The sequence below is a fragment of the Chroicocephalus ridibundus genome, chromosome 7 (assembly GCF_963924245.1).
Source record: "Chroicocephalus ridibundus chromosome 7, bChrRid1.1, whole genome shotgun sequence".
Classification (NCBI taxonomy): Eukaryota; Metazoa; Chordata; class Aves; order Charadriiformes; family Laridae; genus Chroicocephalus; species Chroicocephalus ridibundus.
In genome coordinates, this window is record NC_086290.1 from 8,868,825 (window position 1) to 8,883,177 (window position 14,353).

Below are 14,353 nucleotides of genomic sequence, written 5' to 3' on the forward strand. Positions count from 1 at the left end.
AAAATTAGTGTGTATGTGTTTATTAAGCACTTATCATTGCAAAACATTTTCTAAAATTTGAAGTTCAACAAGTGTCTGTGGCAGCTTAGGTCTTAGATGTTAGGGATATACAGATATAGAACCTCAAGAATCAGTCCACATCAAAAATGCTACCAGGATAGCACTGAATTGCAAGAAAACAGGAACATTTACGGTTTTCGATATTTCAAAAAACTTGATCCCTTCCTTATTAATTGAATATAAAACGCTCACATGAGAAAGAAGAGGCTGACAATCTTCAATTCTAAATGCTATGCAGAGTAAGGCCATATTTCTTAAGCCTACGCTCCTAAGCAAAGAATTTAAACGTCAGAATTAGGAAAGTAGTGGAAGAGCACATAGGTGTGTTGACTGTGAAATAATCCAGAAAGATAAGACACCTCCACATTATTTCTTACGAAATTCTTTCATTAATTTGTTATGGCGTTATGACTGTATCCAAAAATAAAAAACACTTAGATTTTTTTTTTTGTTATTTTTAACTCAGATCCTATAAAGACATTCAACAAAACCCACTTTAAAATTGTTATACAGGGAAAGAAACATTATACATAAGGGACTTCAGAAAATTACGTTATACTAGACCAACCGGAAGCCCATCTAATCTGCAACTATTTGCAAATCCACTATTTGCACATACTTGCAATTAGCAAGTATATGGTGCCTTCAAAAGAAGGCACAACAAAACTGGAACTGACAACCAAGAATAATCAAGCTGCAAATTTTATTGCCCGGAAGTGCTGGAATTTTCTTCTTTCCTTATTCATGTGAAACCTTTCTAAGTTCTGTTTTAGGGATATCCTGTATCAACAGGATTCACACCCGAAATTAATGCCACAAATTAACGTCACAAAATAGAACAGAGGTAGCAGCAAGGGCAAAATGAAATGTTTACCCTAAATTTTGCCTTTGATTACCTGTCATGCACAGCTAACAGTTTATAAACTGCGAATAGGAGGGAAGAGTTAAACCAATGCTTTTCATCTATTGCAAATTAGACTGACAGGTAGACTATAAACATGGACCACAAAAGCCTATGATTCAGCCTCCACCGAACTCATCAAGATTTACACACTGCTTAGCATCCAGCAAATTCAAGTCGTTTACCACACAGTTTACCAAATGACTCTAGTCTAGCTGGTTAAAAAAAAGTAAACTGAAGATGTAGTTTTAAGACACAGGCATGTGGTTATCCACCCTCTATACCGCAAAGCCTATGCTCACAGTAAGTTCTGAACACCTATTTAGTTCAGTGTCCTCTCAAACAGTAGCTGCTGGTCATACTTTTCTTACGCTACCGATCTCATTAGAGATTCAGATCAGTATCTCAGATAATCAAGACTTACACCAGAAGACTTTTATCCATACAAAGCTCGACCAGTTTGTGCATGCCTAATTTATGCACCCCTAAGAACTGAATATAAACAATAACAAAAATAAATAGAAAGCAAAAAAGATGCTTAAAAATTCCTATTCTTCCCTCCATGCACACTAAACCAAATACCACTAAGAGAAAGGTACTATTCAGTTGCTTACTTTCAGCCCCTACTTAATCCATATTAGCTGTACTTAAGCAACCAGGTACAGAACTTGCACCTAAATTCAGTTATTATGCAAGACATATACCTTACCCTCCATCAGCATGCAAGATCTGCTGTGGGCTGTAGTCCTGACTGGAGCTGATCACACAGAACCCTGATCAATGCTTATTACCAACAATTAACCCATTTCAGAATAAGGATAAAAGTTTAGTACATTAACATCTGACACCTAAACCGAGAACTGTATAAGACACTTCTCCCTAAGAACATGGCTTACAAAACATTTAATTCGTCAAGTGCTCAGAGTTACAAATTTAAGCCACCAGGACATGCATAGGCTGAAGTAGAAATTATGGTCAACGTAAATACAATATACAGTAGAAACTTCAGCATATGTTTGCCTTTTGTTTCCATTATTAGGAAATAAATACCCTTTCCACATGGTGTAACTTTAAACATACCAGTTGAAATTTGATATTTGAAGGAATATTCATCTAAAAGGCATTTCTTAATATCATTACAGTTCTCAGCAAATAGCAGGGAGATTTTTTTTTTTTATTTACCATTTTAACAGTGTTAGAGTTGGTGCTGTCATCTTGCGGAACCATTTTTCAGCCAGTTACATGAAGATCTTCTGAAAAAAACCACAAAAAATATACTCAACTTTCCTGGTTATGACACTGTATTTTGTTTTTAAAATGTTATAGTATCCTAGATCACTTAAACTGAGTCCCCACTTTGATTTATGATACACAAAAAACGGTCTCGCTATGTAGTCTACAACGTATATTCACATAGCTGATTACACCAAAGCCAACTTGTCCAACTCTACTGCTCTGAACATGCAGTAAGTGACTTCTGAGAACAGGATGTATAACTCCACCACTGATACCTAATGGGCAGTCTTATTTCTATGGCACTAAATGTTTCTTTGTACAGATTATCACTTTTTTCATATTAAAAGTTCCATCCTAAAAGAGAAATTCATATGAAGTTTACAAAATATAAAATAGCTTTTATTGTACTGACAATTAGGAAAGAGAACATTATAAATAAAAGAACGGCCAAATCACTGCAAAACAGGAGTACTGCTTCTAGATGTTCTATGAAAAACAACAGCCACCTCAAAAAAAGTACATAATAACAACAAACCCAGAATAGCAGCTCAGTCACAAGCCATGGTGCAAGGAAGTCAACTTGAAATTCTTCCTTGTATTTACTCAAGATTGTTTCATACACAATTTGCAAAACAACATACCAAGATAAGGTTTGCACACAGAAGAAATGGTTTTAGTTTTTCCAGTTATACCGGCTGCTCCAATAATACGAGTTCTGGGATACAACTCCCCCTTTAACATGTACTGTCATCAGGTGATTCTCATTTCATATTTGATTACTTTTGAGATAAGATAAACAGAAATACTGCTTTAACTCTAACCAGAAAAAAAGCTGAAAGTAAACTGTCAGACATTTTACACCCACCCTTCTAAATCTGGAAATATACATTAAAGCAGCATTAATTTAACGCAACTCTGACCTCCACTTAACTTTCAAGGGGTATCACAGGATTAGAGCAAAGGCAAGAATCTCCAGAAGGGACGGAAAGGTGAGCCTTATGCAACATAACAATTATATTCACTACAGCCCTGTAATCTTTACTTAAGGGAAGTTCTGTGGAATACAGTGAAACAAAAGATACAGAAAAAGAAATTGAAGCCAAGTTTTTCATGCCAGGACTGCGTACTGCAAGTAGAGATCACTATTCCTAGCTAAATAAAAAGTTACACAAGACCAAAATTTGCACAGAACACACATTAATTTTAGTATCAAAATAAGAGATTTTAGTTTCATATAAAGAGATATTTCAGGAATCTGGCAGTGCACAATGTAACAGTCATACAATCCAATTGTCACTGCACAGCTGGATTCTCATATCTAAGGAATAAAAGAAACACTTGAAGTTTCCTATTCAGCACTTACTCAAAATTCACAAAACAAAGTTTCAAGCAAGTTTTCTTACACAGAAGTAGGAAGGCAGAATATTACTCTACTGCATACTTAAGAGTCTTTACCAGCTACCGGAGTATCTAACCACATACTTCTCAGGTTCATGCATATAGCATCCCAGCATGACTACAACAACCCTTTGGACATGAACATCTCTGACCATATAGAGTTGGACACATACTAGTCCCAGGTGAGCAGAGTGAAAGTTGACAAGCGAAACTAACATTGCCCTCCTTCTTATGCTCTTACAATAACACTAGAAGGAAAAACTTCATGGCAAGCTGCCAAGGCCTCTTTAAGTGTTACCATGTACAAAGCAATCTCTTAGCTACCAGTAGCTATATATTTAATGTTAGCTAAGAATTACAAGTGACATCTATTTCACATGCTACTCATCTAATCTTGTCTTGTGCAAGATCTAAACATATCACGCTTTGTCACAGGACAGTCGGCCACAGATAAGATCAAGCACAGCAGCCTACACGTCACTCTTCCATCTGAAAGCCGAGCCTTCCAGGCATGCTGGAAATCGGCAAATCCCCGCATTCAGAAACGTGCTTTCAGAGTGAAGGGGATCTTCTCCTTCCTTCCCGCCGACGCATATCTTTGGGGAAAAGCAGCAGGAACAAAGAAGATAAGGAAACGAGTAAAGCTCTTTAACACACTCAAGAAAAAAAGTGTACGCCTGAGGAGAAAGAAACATGGCTCAAGCCCTGGGGATGACAGAGGAGGAAGAACGAGTACCCGTCCTCCCCTCGCACGTACAACACACACTGGAGACCGCGGGCGGGCGGGGGGGAGACGCGGCCCACACAGGGGGAAGCAGGAACCTCCTCGCACCTCAGGCGAGGCCGGACCGAGCGCTCGCCACCTGCCCGCCCGCTCCCGGGAACGCCGAGCCCCTCCACACGCCTCCCCTCCCTCCCCGGACAGCCTCCCACAGCCCGCCAGCCGACCGAGGCAGGGAGAGGAGAGCGCTTTCTCCAACACAAGCGTGGGTGAGACGGGGCAAAGTTCCCTTCCCGGAGCCAGGCGGGGCCCCGTCTCGCCCCCCTCAGCCCCGCGGGACGGGGCGGGCGAGGCCTCTTCCCCTCGACACCCCCGACGGCGGCTGACAGGCGCGGCAGGGCCGAGGAGGGGGCGGCGGCGGCAGCAGCCGCAGAACCCGCGGCCTGTCTCCCACAGCCCCATCCCCGCGACGGCGGAGGTACCTGAGGCCGCGAAGAGGCCCGGAGCTCCGTCCGGCGGCAGCACCGCCCGCTCCCCTCCCCTCGCCTCCTTCCCGCCCGCCCTCTAAGATGGTGGCAGGCGGCGGCAGCTGCGCCCAAAATCCATCCCCGAGACGGCGAGCGAGCGCCGGCCCCGCCCCCGCCCGCAGCCCGGCCCCATCGAGCCGCTCGGCCAGCCGCTGGCCACCCCTGGCGGCGGCGGGCGCTGAGGCGGAAGCAAACGGGGAAGTGGGATGGGGAAGTGGGATGGGGCTGGGAACCGTCCGTGGGAGAAGGGGAAGGAGGAGCGGCCGTGGGGAGCCGGGCCCCTGGGGCACGTCCCGCGGCGCGTTGAGGGCGTGGAACCTTTGGCTTCATAGTTACACTCATCTTTACAGCCTGCCAGGCAAAGTCCGGCGGGACCGGGAGGCAGTGGCAACTAACTGAAGTCTCAAAACAAATGTCTGCTTCGCTATCAACACGCTTTTAATAGCATAAAAAAGTGAAATTCATAGAATCACAGAATGGTTTGGGTTGGAAAGGACCTTAAAGATCATCTAGTTCCAACTGTAAGAAAGGCAGGTATTGCTTTTGCAGAGGAGAACAGCCGTTTCCACCAGAGGTGACATGATAAGGGAATGACTAAGACAAGGAGGCTCCAGCAAAGGCTTGTAGAACATCTCTTATCACACAGACAAAAGGACAAACTGATTCATACTGGATTAGTGCCTAGAAGGGTAGTCAAACATTTAACCAGGGCTAATGACATTGAGCAATTTTTTTTACCAAAAAGGAAAGAAGGAAACTAGTCAGATAATCCCTTTAGATGTTGCATAAAGAGAAGTAAACAGGCAGGACATCCAGGAAGAATTTTAGGCACCTCAGGCAGACTGTGGACCCTGGAGCACCCAACCAATGGGAAACAGGGGAGGGAAAAATTTGGCCGGGATTAGGAAATAAAAAGGTGTGTTTCAAGAACTGAAAGTGTGCCTACTTGCTAGGTCACCCCCTCTTGAAAGAATGTGAATAAAAATGTGCTTCACAGAGGATTCTGCCTGAGCCTATTTCATTCAGACCAGAACTTATTTCTCACACAACCCCCTGCCCTGGGCAGGGACACCTCCCACCAGACCAGGCTGCACCAAGCCCCATCCAGCCTGGCCTTGAACACCTCCAGGGATGGCGCAGCCACAGCTTCTCTGGGCAACCTGTTCCAGTGCCTCACCACCCTCACAGTAAAGAATTTCTTCCAAATATCTAATTAAATCTCCCCTCTTCCAGTTTGAAGCCATTACTCCTCATCCTATCATTACACTCCCTGATCAAGAGTCCCTCCCCATCTTTTCTTTAGGCCCCCTTTAGGTACTGGAAGGCTGCTATAAGGTCTCCTCGGAGCCTTCTCTTCTCCAGGCTGAACAGCCTCAACTCCCTCAGCCTATCTTCATAGGAGCGGTGCTCCAGCCCTCTGAACATCTTCCTGCCCCTCCTCTAGACCCACTCCAACAGGTCCATGTCCTCCTTATGTTCAGGGCTCCAGAGCTGGACACAGCACTCCAGGTGGGGTCTCAACAGAGCAGCATAGAGGGGCAGAATCACCTCCCTCAACCTGATGGCCACGTTTCTTTTGATGCAGCCCAGGATGCGGTTGGCTTTCTGGGTTGTGAGTGCACATTGCCAGTTCATGTTGAGCTTCTCATCCGCCAACACCCCCAAATCCTTCTCCTCAGGGCTGCTTTCAATCCATTCTTTACCCAGCCTGTATTTGTGCCTGGGATTTCCATGACCCAGGTGCAGGACCTTGCACTTGGCCTTGTTGAACTTCATGAGCTTTTCACAGGCCCACCTCTCAAGCCTGTACAGGTCCCTCTGGATGGCATCCCTTCCCTCCAGCACGTTGACCGCACCACACACCTTGGTGTTGTTGGCGAACTTGCTGGGGGTGCACTCAATTGTAGAGATGCATAAGCTACATTAAAGCACAGTTACCTTATTTTTGAGATGCATAAGTTATTGAATGACCAAGCTGTAAAAGGAAATATTAGGCAAACTTAAAATCTACCAAAAAATAGAGATTAAAATAAACTAGCATAGGCTTAGATGAAATTCCAAAATCAGGCTCTGGTCTTATTTGTGTTGGTTTTGTAGTCCACACTACCTCCTTGTAGTCAGTGTTGATTAAGAACTGAGTTCGTAATACCAACCTGAAGATGGATACCACCTAAAAATGGTGCGTGTAATGTGCTGCAAATTATTCAGTAGTCACCTGCTAACATAAATGCATCTTTTTGCAAAATTCAACTGTTAGATATTTTGGGAATTTTAGAGTAAAAACTGCTTGGAAATAACAGTAAGTGATGTTATACAGATGAGTGGAAAGGTAAACGATATTTACTTGTAATTAGGTGATACATATGATATACCTGTGAAATTAATTTAAGTGCTATTCACACTTACAAACTGTTGAAATAAAACAAGGTGTTTTGCCCTTCCTACAAGTTAGTGATTGAAGAGATCTGTTATCTCTCATATAATAATGTTACATCTTATCATCACGCGTCTGGATGAGTGTTCCTGTTGGACTTGAATTATTCCCTGTATATAAATAAAAGTTAATTCTTAAGAAGAAAAGAAAAACCTTTTTAAGAACTTTCAGTCTGAAACAGGTTTGGGGTTTTTTGTGAGCCTTCATTTCTTAATATAGCTGTGTTTTATTTGCATACAGTAGAACTAAGAGACATCCAACAATCTTGATGCCTTATAAAACTGCTTGTTAGAAGTAGTAAGATACAGTCCGTACCCTGAAGCATTTATAGTCTAAACGACACAAGGAAATGCAGTGAATTATGCTCTTGGTTCAAACTGTCTTTTTTGGATGTATTCTGAATATATACTAAAAATGATACTGTATTGATTTGTTGTGCATCTGTCCTCACTATCTTCTGCCTTGAAGCCAAAATTGACAAAATATGCAATATGAAATCCTGACTTTACAACTTTGAAAGAGTAAAATTAATTTCTTAGACAAAACTGCAGGAAAACAGCAGTCCTCTTAAAATGGTGCTTTCTATGGAATTTGGAGGAGCTGAAAATGATACAAAATGCAATTACAAAACTGTGTATGCATCGCACAGCATCTAATTTTCTTAGGTCTTGCACATATTTCCTCCAAGGATTTATACTGAGACTTGGTAAACTTACATGGCTTATCCAAGGTCAGTTAGTTAATAAGCACTGAAACCTGAGAAGTCAACCAAAGAGTTATGACTACAGTACTCTGACAGAGTAACTACACATAATACTTTTTTATAGCTAATGGTGCTTTTACTAAATAATATCTTGAAATTTATTATGCATAATTTATATTAAAACAAGGTGAACATTTTATATTAAAAAAAGGCACGTGTTCTTGGTAGCAGGGAGAATAAATAAGGCAACAGGGAAGGTGCAGATTCTCAGCCTCTTCTGTCTTACCTGATCTTGCAGTGACAGAAAAGCTCTGGAAAAGGAGAATTCCCTTTTGAGAGCCAGCATAATAAATCTCAACTTGCTTTGCTGCCCCTGGCAAGTGCTGTCCCACAGCGAGTGGCAGTAGCTGGTGCTAGGGATGGCAAAATATCTGGAGATGCACAGATTTTATATCTTTTCCTTTAGTCTCCTTAGATAGTGGAAAGCATATGAAATCCCAACTGTGAGTTAAAACCATCTTTCTGAGTGTAGGTCCACATGTCCTCTCTTGTATGTGAGTTTTCTTCTTTATTTTTTTATGAAGCTACGCAATGGCAACACAGCTAAATCCAGCTTGTTAATGTTTTGGTTTTAAACATTTTGAATGATGCAGGCAAACAGGAGAAAACTGCAGTTCTTCAGGTGGAGTGCCAAGCTTCTCTTCGTCACAGGATGAGGCACTTATGCTGTTGTTCCTGAGGACCTTGAAGAAAAATGGGTGAACATTGTCAGGAACCCAGAAGTTTGTACATTTTACACTTAGAAATGTCACAGGACTTCTGTATTTTTAGGTCTTGACTAAGTAATTTGCTTCCTATTGTAAAATTTCACATGATGATCTTGTGTCTTCTCTGAAAGAAACTATTATAAGAACGATTTCCCCTTTTTTATTACTGTTCCTTTTTTTAGGAATTAGAGTTTCAGTAATCACATGTAATAAAACTGTATGTATATTGCAAATACACACATATTGCATATTTATTTTTCTTGCTGGGAATATTTTAGTTAGATAAATAGCACTTTTACAGACAAAACAAAATTATATGTACTTCCCAGCAGCACTGTAATATTTTCATAAGAGAAAACATCCTCAATTTTATTTTACAGACCTGCTAAATTGCACTTATAAAGGAAATTTGAATTTAGTTTCTGCTCATGTATATTCTACTTACAAGAATGTAATAGCTGATTTGGATCAAATAGACCATTTCCAAGAAAGAAATGTAATACTCTGTAGGGCTTATAATAGATCTCTACAAAGGAATTGAATCTACCTATTTTAGAGAAATGCTTCCTTCAGAAGGATTTGGATCAGATCTTTGATAAACAAGATGTTCGTGTTAATGAACAAGACAAAGCAGCAGAAGAAACTGTATTAAAATTTAAACTGACAAAGTCAGTTTTGATCAACTTCTGTCCTCCGTAGGGGAAGGATGTAGTCTAAGTGTTCAGGACTAGATTTGGCGTAGGACGCATGACAGCAGAGCTTTCCCCTGTTCTGTTGGGTTTGGCCAAAAGTCCATCTAGCTCAGAATCATGACTCCACAATGACTGGTAATGAATGCCTGGGAAAAGGATATTGTAAACAAGGCACTTAGAGAGTAATTGTTTCCATGGCACAATCTCGTAGTTTTTAAAAATAAATGTTTTAGAGCATCCTTATCTGGAAGTCTGTAATTCAGACAATATATTTAATAGCTCTTGATTGATCTATGAACTTGGCTAATCCCTTCTGTGAACCCAGTTATATCGTAAAACATTAGCTGTTAAGGATTTATTTAGGTAGAGTCTTGTGGCGCAAAAGAAAATGCTTTGTTTTGCTTGGGTTTAGCCCACTGGTTAATAGTCTTATCACATAACTTGTAGTAGTTGTTCCACTTCACCTTCTTTGCAACATCTGAGTTTTTAATGTGTCTTATAGTTGTCCTCAACTGCCCTTAGAGTGTTCTCGAATCCTAAGCCCCACAGTGCCTGAAGCCACTTGTGACTGAGGGGATGGTTCTATTTCTCAACAATCTTCATTGCCTTCCCCTGTTCCCGATCCAATTCTTGAGATGCTGAATTGAAAACAACAAAATTTGGGTATTACGAGTTACACTGTGGTAGTTACAATTTGCATTTTGTTCTCAGTCCTCTTTTGTGTATTTACAAAGATTTTGTATTTTTGACCCTTGATGAGCTGTTACATGGCTGTTTTCATAACCGTTTTACCTTATGACAAGGCTCTAAGAAACTCGAGTGCTTAAAACTGTATTATTTTGAATAAAATTTATGCTGATTGCTATGAAAACTTCCAGTGCTTACAGGAAAAATGTTATGCTGCAGATGTATTAGAAGCAAAGCCCACAAATATTTTTGCAATGTAGCTTTTCATCAACCATTACTTTTAATAGCTGTAGAAAATGAACTAGAATTGAGAGTTTCTTCTGCTTCCTACTGAACATTACTTGCAAATATTAGCTAGTAATACGATTACAGACTAGTAAAACAATCCGTTTGGGGAACTTGTCATCACTTCTTTCAGTTTCTTTACTCTGCTGATTTATAATAGTAAAGAAAACAGGAATCTTAATTGGCAATGGGATTTCCCAGACTGAAAATTACTAAATTGCTATCACTCAATTATTTTCAGTAGATTAATTGTGATCATAATTTGTTAACAAAAGACAATTTAAAAAACCATTTGGAAGCCTATCCAAGCAAAACAAAAAGTAAATGGAAAGTAAACCTTTCGGAAGCGTTCTGACTTACAGAATTACTATGCCATCGAGAAAAATCATATGCAGGAGGTGACTGCACGCGTAACCTTCATGTGTGTTGACAAGCAGAGAGTCATTTGAATCCCATAGCTAGCAGAAATGCATGTGTGAGCATGAGTACCTGCTGTCTCTGGAGATGCAATCCAAAAAAACAAACAGGCCTTCACATAGAGTCAAATGTAATTTTTACTTACGCTGAATATTCCCATAAAAGCAACTTTCTAGTGGTCGTCAGGCAGTTTTCCCAGCACAAGGCTAAACAGTTGGAATTGCGTGTCGTCTGCCCCTGTGTGTTCGGGAGAACACAGAACAGATTTTGATATTTGTGCTTTTGCGCATTCCTGTGTGAATAATCACAATGATTCACTGAGGCTCATTGCAACATAAGGTACCATTCAAAGCGAATTGCAGTATTACCCAATATGGTAATAGTTAACTGATCCCTTGCTGGGCATGCATAATATTCAAGGTAAGTCAGGTATTCTCATAAGAAGGGCCTAAAGCAAAGGAACAAATGTCCCATATTGATTCTTACAGTATTAGCATGGGAGATGTACTGTGTATATATAAGTTCTATATATAGAGCATGCAAATGGATTAAACTGGAAGTTATTCTTCAGGGAAATACAGGAGGGAAAGTTTCTGTTTTTTCACATTTTGTAACGTTAACAAGTACCTATGGTCTTTTCAATGCAGATGCTCTTAAACTGCACCAAAAATGAAAGTTTATCAGATGAGAAATTGCACTGACAGAGCTACTGATTTGGGGCTTTGCTGGTGCATTGTTTTCAGGTAGTAAGGTTTCAAAATATGTTGTCCTTAAAGGTCAAGTCAATTGGTTTGTCAGCATGGCACACCAATTTGAAAAGGCATGTAGGGCTCTAAGTAGGTATTTTAATGCCCCTATTCTTACAATAGGGCTAACATAATTCATGGAATCTGTTTGTTTATAACATTTTGCCCAACTTACATATTCATTAGCATCATTTGTCACAGTGTTTGTTTTTAGTACATTTTTTTGAAGCAGCAGAGTGAGTGAAATGCTTGGATACAGTCTTTCTGTTAGTTTTGATATATTTCTGATACTAGATATGCGAAGAACATATTCTTACAAACTGCCTGTGGTCTTCTTCAGAGATATCCATATAATCCCTACAGTGGCTGAAATAGCACTGCAGAGTTGCAAATCAGCTTTTATACTTTTTGATGATCCATTAAGGTATTATTTCAGGAGAATTTCCTACTGTCTTTCAGCAGGACAAGCAAGAAACCCCAACTTTACAGAAATGAGTTAACAGTTTCTTTCTTTATATATTACGAAAAGGACTGAATAAACCCAGCATTCAGAAACAGTGCTTTGAAATTGTTTCCATTTTTATGCATGCAGCATTATCACTAGAAGTAGATCAATTTATTTATTTATGTATTAAGGAACACAGTATTTTTAAAGTGCTTCCACTGTTGACTACTTTGACTATTATTGTTCATTGTTCCTAAATAAATCATGCATCTTAACAAGAAACTTGAGCTCCAGATAGCTGTGATAATTGAAAAAGGCACTGCACGAGCTGTTCATTGCTATCCCCCAGCGCTGCTGGAGAGAGTGTTCCTTATTCTGCTACAGAGAACATTCCTTATCCTGCTAGAAAGAAGGCAGCCAAATTATTTAACCCATCAGAGAGGATATTTTTAGTTATGTCTCATTTTGTCTGGAGACAATTAGGGAGTGCTTATGCATGCTTCTGCCAAGAGAACTGTGGATGCTATAATATCCAGCTGACTGGAAAGGCTGGTACCATTTTCAAGCAGCACACTGCTGCATCCAGAGAAGGACAGCTGTCTATGTGAGTTCCAAATTTTCCTCCTAGTTCTCCTCTCCTCCCTGCATTATCTTGAAGTAAGTACAAAAAGAGTAACATGGCACAATGACCATAGTTGTGATATAGTAGCCTTTAACATCTATTGTCTCCTAAAAGCTTATTTGAGGAGTCAACAGTTTGGATCAACTGAAGAGAATATATTTTTTCAAAAGTCACAAGGAAAAAACCTCAAAAAGGTATAATACAAGCGTTTCTAAACAATCCTCTTATGAAAAGCAAAATTAAATGGTTCATGACATGCTGAACGTGAAAGTTGATGCCTAAAGTACAACTGCTAAGGCAAGTCAGGTAATTACATCTGTGATTGATTTAGGTTCTCGGTTCTGTTGAAGTATATAATAAGTTATATGAAAAAGGTAGCAATACGTGTTTCTTGCAGCGAAGAAAGTAAATAGGTACAATTGAGAACACATAATGATGTTTCCATTACCTGAGACAGCATAGATTTTCTGATCATGGCCAAGCTATGTATTACTATTACTTGGCTCCCATGTGTGGCTGTGTGGAGCCTGTGCAGGATGGATGCAACCCAGAGGCAGAGAATCGTACCCTCTTTTGCTGTTGTAGGAACCCTGCTGCCATCGTTCTGCTAACTCACCTACAGAAGCTTTATAAAGGAACGAGATGTATTCATTATGAGGAAGCACAGAAAAGCAGCATAAAGATAAAAAATTTTGAACAGAAAAGCAAGGTCTAAATAAGAATGCAGTGTTTCTCTGAGCAGCATGACTTTTGCAGATTTTGCCTCTGTCCGGAACATCAACTTCCTATTTAACTCATCACATTTTCAGCCAAATTCTTCCTTTGTATTTTCTGGGCTGATCTTTTGACATACATTTTGCTGTTATTCCTAGCAAATATAATAGGCAATAGTGGTGTTATCATCATAATAGTCCAAGGATATAAACAAGCCCCGGTTTGTAAGTTTCTCTCTCTCCTTACATACCTTGTTTCAGTACGTGAAGAATCATATTTTTTTTTCTATTTGTTATTTAAAAAAAAAAAGGTTGGACTAATTATATTTTGAAAGTTAATGGTTTTAGTTGATCTAAGTCAGAACTCTTGGAGAGTAGCCACATCAAATGAGATGCTGGTAATTTGCCATGACTTCACCATGTGCAGCTCCATGAAATTACATGCTCCCATATGGCTGTTGCTATAGCTATGCCAAAATCAACTAATAACACTATAATTTTGCTCGTGGCCCTTCCTGGAAGAAATCTACATACACCATATATCAGGCTAGATAAAATGTTTTCTTGTTTAGCTCTCTGTAGTATTCCACCAACTATTGTAAAACTTATTTTTATTAAAATACTTACAATGTGATGGATAAATTATTAAGCAATGTACTTTATAATACTTACAATAAAGTGAATATTGTCTAATGGATAATTTAGACCTGATTTTCCTTGGCTTGTTTCTGTAGGTTTATTGTCAGCTTTACCTGGGCTTCAAGGATGTTCAGCGTGATGTACTAGATATTATCCTGCCTTTTAAATTCAGTTTATACCAATCTAAATGACAACATGCTAATGCAGGCAAGATCAGATTCTCAGCCCTCTTGGACACTTGCAAAATCCTTTTGCCCCTGCAACTTTTACTTCCTTTTGTTTTCTTCTTGTTCCTTGCACTTTACTGTGCTTCCCAGGCCTTGATCTATATATGGATTCACGGAGTTGTTCTTTCTGCAT

The 14,353-nt window shown here is 39.9% G+C and overlaps 1 protein-coding gene across 3 annotated transcripts in view; it reads right to left on the minus strand.

Annotated features, from left to right (window-relative positions):
- SLC35F5 (solute carrier family 35 member F5) overlaps positions 1–4,889 on the minus strand; it is a 36,193-nt gene extending 31,304 nt beyond the window's left edge. The window contains exons 1-2 of one of the 3 annotated variants that reach the window (XM_063341104.1): positions 4,799–4,889; positions 2,144–2,214 (exon numbers count right to left, since the gene is read on the minus strand). The gene's annotated coding sequence lies outside the window, so the exon portion shown is untranslated. Of the gene's footprint in view, positions 1–2,143; positions 2,215–4,543; positions 4,778–4,798 lie in introns of those variants that run through there. The other 2 variants (XM_063341106.1, XM_063341105.1) reach the window with 2 other exon arrangements.
- Between the last annotated feature and the right edge of the window lie 9,464 nt (positions 4,890–14,353).